Source organism: Dipodomys spectabilis, unplaced genomic scaffold (genome assembly GCF_019054845.1).
Source record: "Dipodomys spectabilis isolate Male_0828 unplaced genomic scaffold, ASM1905484v1 ptg000472l, whole genome shotgun sequence".
NCBI classification, from domain to species: domain Eukaryota; kingdom Metazoa; phylum Chordata; class Mammalia; order Rodentia; family Heteromyidae; genus Dipodomys; species Dipodomys spectabilis.
The window spans coordinates 1,242,617-1,248,691 of record NW_024871149.1 but is presented as its reverse complement, the minus strand read 5'-3'; positions in this window follow the sequence as shown (position 1 = coordinate 1,248,691).

Genomic DNA, 6,075 nt, shown 5'->3' with positions numbered 1-6,075 from the left:
TGTAGAGTGCTTGCAAAGAGCTGAAGAGCACAGGGATAATGCCCAATCCCTGAGTTCAAGCCCTACCACCGACAAAAAAAAAAAAAGAAAGAAGTTTGTTCCTACAAAATCCTAACATTCTGAGCCTTAGGAAACTTTTCTTCCTGGGTCTTATGCTCTTTAGGCAACTATTCCACTACTGAGCTACATCTTAGTACCAATGTTTTTGTTTTTCATTTTAGAATCCATTTATTCCCAAAATGCTTACAAGTAACTACTGTAATCACAGAAGTGAGTGTTTATTCAGAAACTCAACTTTTGGTGGTATGAGGACTCCCCTAGTCTATTTCGTGGTAGGCACTGAGGAAAACTCACAGGACACAATTGCAAACATTTCATAATTATAAAAATAACTCTAAATAGAAATAACATCAACTGCCAGGCACGGGTGGCTTATGCCTATAATCATAGCTACTCAGGAGGTTGAGATTTGAGGAAGGCGACTCAAGGCTAGCCAGGGAGGAAAGTCTGTGACACACTTATCTCCAACAAACCTCTAGAAAACTGGAAGTGGTGCTGTGGCTCAAGTACTTGAGCATTTGCCTTGAGCACAGGAACAGCAACCAAGCGCGGAGTTCAAGCCCAACAACCGACAAATTAAAAAAAAATAGAAAAAATAAGAAATAACATCAACTGTCCCAAACTTCAAGGGAGAAATGATATCCTCATTTTCATTCTCACTCTTCATGGCAGATGGTCAAAACCACCAATGTGCTATGCTGAAATGTAAAAGTTTAAACACGTTTTTTGAAAAAAAATCTCATGTTATAAAATCAAAATGTTTCAAATAAAGTCAAAGTGAACTTTAAAAAAATATTAAAAATGCTAATGAAACTCCTTGGCTTGGAATGTGTGCTTTTTATCTGCAAGGGCTGGGATTTGAACTTAGGGACTGGGTAACTATGTTGCTCTGTGGGGGAAGGGGAAGCTCACGATGCTTGAAGACCAGAAATTCAGGCCTGTTCCCTAGGCCTGAATTCATGCCCCAGTCATACTCCTTATATATATTTTAAAGATAGGATTGAACTTCTATATACAGGTTCAGTCTATATCATGTTTGGTGTGGTTATTCATTGTATTTGTTGTTTTATTCATTTATTTACCGTTTATTTTACCGACTATGAGAACACCTAAACATATGCGACATTGTTTACATACTATCAAATTGCATCTAGATTTGTAAACTTGTTCTCCATCATGCCTGACACCCAGCACTCTCACAGAAAAGGAAAACAGGTGTCACACTTGGCTTCTTACTCGAGGATGAAATTCTTGGCAGGCACTGAGATCAAGCCCTAGAGGTGGCCAAAAGAGCCATACATGGATAGGCAGGTGGTACTATGCCAATAAATATGTATTAATAGAGAGTGCCAAAGCCGTGTATCTAGTATTCAATGATATCTACTATGTTCCTACGAAGACTTAGACATTTAGACAGCCAAGATATTATGGAGAAAGAACATACAACCGTCCAAGAAAAGTCCAAGAAATATGATAGATCTTTTCAACAGTTGGAAGACACCATCAGAAGGCTTAATCAGAGGATAATATGTGTAGAGGAATACCTAGAAACAGAAGTTAATGGTCTAGGAAATTTGTTTAACAGGATCCTAGCAGAGAACTTCCAAACATGCAAAAAGATAAGCCTATTCAGATACAAGAAGCTTTTAGAACTCCAAATAGACAGGACCAGAACAGGACAACACAGCATCACATTATAATCTTCACAGGATCAAATCAGACCAAGGAAAAGAACCATAAAGCTGTCAATGAGAAAAGATCAATCACCTATAAAGGGATACCAGTTAGGATCACCTCAGATTTCTCAGCAGTGACAATCAAAGCAAGAAGAGCCTGGAATGATGTATGCCATACCGTAAAGACAAACAACAATCAACCAAGAAAACTGTACTAAGCTAAACTCTCCTTCATAAACGAAGGTCAAATAAAAACCTTCCATAGCAAAGAAAAAATGAAACAATATATCTGACAAAACCAGACAAAAGATTCTTAAAGATGTCCTACATATAGAAAACCAACAAGACCACAAAAAGGCCAAGAAACCGCAGCCAAACTGAGAATCCAAGAACCTTAGAAAGAACCCAGTTGCCACAACCCCAAAGAAGGTGGATAAAATGGCAGAAACTCCCAAATATTTCTCAGTTCTATCTCTCAACATTAACGGACTTAACTCTCCAATTAAGAGACGGACTGACTAGTTGGATTAAAAAGCAAGAACCTTCTATCTGCTGCCTTCAGGAGTCACATCTTGCCCATAAAAACAAACACATTTTCAATGTTAAAGGCTGGACCAAATTCTACTAAGCAAACGGCCCCCATAAACAGGCATGAGTTGCAATCCTAATATCAGATAAAATAGAATTCAATTTAAAATAAGTGAGAAGAGTTAAAGAAGGTTGCTACACACTAATTAATGTATCTCTCCTTCAGGAGGATATTACAATTCTAAATATCTATTCACCAAACGGAGCACCCAAATTTATCCAAGAAACCCAACTTTCTCTCAAATCCCACATAGATCCAAAGACATTAATTGTTGGGTACTTTAACACACCACTATCCCCACTAGATAGATCAACTTGGCAAAAACTCAACAAAGAACGTGCATATCTAAACAACTGCATAGATCAACTAGATTTAACAGACATCTTCCGAAGATTTGACCCAGCAGCATCAGAATACACGTTTTTCTCAGCAGCATATGGTACATTTTCCAAAATAGACCACATTTTAGGCCATAAAACAAACTTGTCCAAATTCAGAAACACTGAAGTTATACCTTGCATTCTCTCAGACCACAAGGGATTAAAAGTAGGACTCCACACCAAAAGCCACTAAAGAAAGTCCTGTAACACATGGAGGCTGAACAACACTCTGCTGAATCATGAGTGGGTCATGGAAGATATTAGAAATGAAATTCAAATATTCATGATATTCAACAAAAATGAGCACAAAAATTACCAACCCCTCTGGGATACAGCAAAGGTAGTACTCAGAGGCAAGTTTATAGCTCTGAGTTCCTACATCAACATATTGGAGAGATCTGAAACCAACAATTTAATGAGACATCTGAGCCTCCTTCAGAAAGAGCAGCAGAATAAACCCCAGCCCAATGGACAGAGAAATTAAATCAGAATTGAATGAATTAGAATCCAAAAGAGCCATATAAAGAATCAATGAAACAAAGAGTTGGTTCTGTGAAAAAATTAACAAAATTGACAGACCCTTAGCAAATCTTATGAGAAAAAGAAAAGAACATACCCAAATAAATGAACTCAGAGATGAGAATGGAAACATCACCAGAGAAACCACCAAGATTCAGAACATTATAAGGAAATACTTCTCAAAACTTTATGCTAATAAGTTTGATAACTTGGCAGAAATGGACCATTTCCTAGCAAATACTGACATGCCAAAACTAAGCCAAGATGAGTTAAATCACCTTAACAGGCCCATAACAAGCACTGAAATATAAACAGTAATAAGAGATCTCTCATCTAAGAAAAGCCCAGGTCCAGATGGTTTCACAGCGGAATTCTACAAGATCTTCAAAGCAGAGCTCACATTAATACCCCTCCAAATCTTCAATGAAATTGAAAGAGGAAGTTCACTACGGAACTCATTCTATGAAGCCATCATAGCCCTCATCAAAAACCAGGCAGGGTCTTATCAAAGAAAGAGAACCATAGACCCATTTCTAGGATGAACATTCATGAAAAACTTCTCAACAAAATTTTGGCCAATCGACTTCAACAATTCATCCAAAAAATCATACACCACGATCAAACAGGATTCATTTCAGGGAGGCAAAGCTGGTTCAATATACCCAAATCAATTAGTATAATTCATCACATCAATAGGAGCAGGGATAAGAACCACATGGTTATATCAATAGATGCAGAAAAAGCATTTGACAAGATCCAACACCCCTTTATGATGAAGGTTCTGGAAAAATTAGGAATCCATGGAACATTCCTCAATACTATAAAGGCTGTATATGACAAACCTACAGCCAGCATTACAGTTAATGGTGAAAAACTAAAGCTATTTCTTCTTACCTCAGGAACTAGACAAGGATGTCCACTCTCTCCACTTCTCTTCAATCTAGTATTAGAATGCCTAGCTACAAATAAGACTAGATGCAATCCTAAAGGGGATCCAAATAGGGAAAGAAGAAGTAAAACTCTCTTTCTTTGCAGATGACATGATCTTGTGTTTAAAGAATCCCACAGACCCCACTCCCAAATTACTCAAGCTGTTTCAAAACTTTGGCAAAGTAGCAGGGTATAAAATTAACCCTCAAAAATCAATGGCTTTTCTGTATGCCAACAAAGAAATAGTGAGGCTGAAATTAAGAAAGCAACTCCATTCGTAATAGCCCCACAAAAAATAAAATACCGAAGAATTAACTTAACCAAAGAACTGAAGGACATCTATGAAGACAACTTTGAAAACGTGAAAAAGGAAATCAAAACAGAACTTAGAAAGTGGAAAAAACTCCCATGCTTCTGGATTTGAAAGATCAAGATTGGGAAAATGGCCATACTTCCGAAGGCTATCTCCAAATTCAATTCAATACCAATCAATATTCCAACCTCATTCTTCAAGGATTTAGAAGAGGCAATCCAAAAATACATATGGTACATTAAAAGACCCCGAATAGCAAAAACAATCCTCACCATAAAGAACAGGGCTGGAAGAATATCAATACCAAATTTCAAACTCTACTACAAAGCCATAGTAATCAAAACGGCATTGTACCTGCATAAGAACAGACCTCAGGACCAATGGAACATAATTGAAAACCCAGAAATGAACACACAGACCTATAGCCAACTAATCTTCGATAACGGAGCTCAAGAAATAGAATGGAAGGAAGACACCTTCTTCAGTAAATGGTGCTGGCTAAATTGGTTAACTACTTGTAGAAAATGAAAGCTAGATTCTTATATATCATTCTGCACCAGAATCAACTCCAAATGGATCAAAGACCTCAGAGTCAAAGCAGACAATCTGAAAACTTTACAAGTTGCTATAGGAGAAACCCTAGGTCTCCTTGGCACAGGCCGAAATTTTCTTAATAGAGACCTAGAAACACAACAAATCAAAGAAAGGTTTAACAAATGGGATTGCACAAAATTGCAGAGCTTCTGCATGGCCAAGCGCATAGCTAGCAAGATCAATAGAAAGCCCACAGATTGGGAGAAGATCTTCACTAGCCATACAACTGACAAGGGTTTCATATCTAAAATATACCTGGATCTCAAAAAATTAAATCCCCACATAACAAATCTCCAAAGAAACAGCTGACCAATAAATAAGTGGGCTAAAAACTTACAGAGAAACTTCTCTGAAGAGGAAAGAAGGATTGCCAATAGACCCATGAAGAAATGCTCAACCTCTCTAGCCATAAAAGAAATGCAAATCAAACCATAGAGATATAACCTCACACCAGTTAGAATGGCAATAATCAAGAACTCTAATAACAACAGATGCTTGAGGGGATGCAGAGAGAAGTGAACATTACTACATTGTTGGTGGGAGTGTAAACTTGTTCAACCACTTTGGAAAGCAATATGGAGGTTCCTCTATTTCCCAGCAATCCCACTTTTGGGCATTTACCCAAATGATCACAAACAAGACCACACTAAAGCTACCAGCATGACTATGTTAATTATTGCAGCATTATTTACCATAAGGAAGATATGGAACCAACCCTGATGCCTCTCAGTAGATGAATGGATCAAGAAAATGTGGTATATATACACAATGGAATTCTATGCCTCTATGAAAAATAATGACATTGCTCCATTTGTTAGGAAATGAAAAGGCTTGGAAAAAAATATATTAAGTGTATTTGTTAGATTGGTAGTTAAACAAATGATATTATTGTTAATATTAATTTTAATGCAATTTCAGGGAACTCTCCTGTCTCTGACCTCCTAACACTTGTATTTTGGGATTTGTCCCTGAAATCTAGGATTCAGCAGGACTCAAAATAAGCCAAGGTCTTGC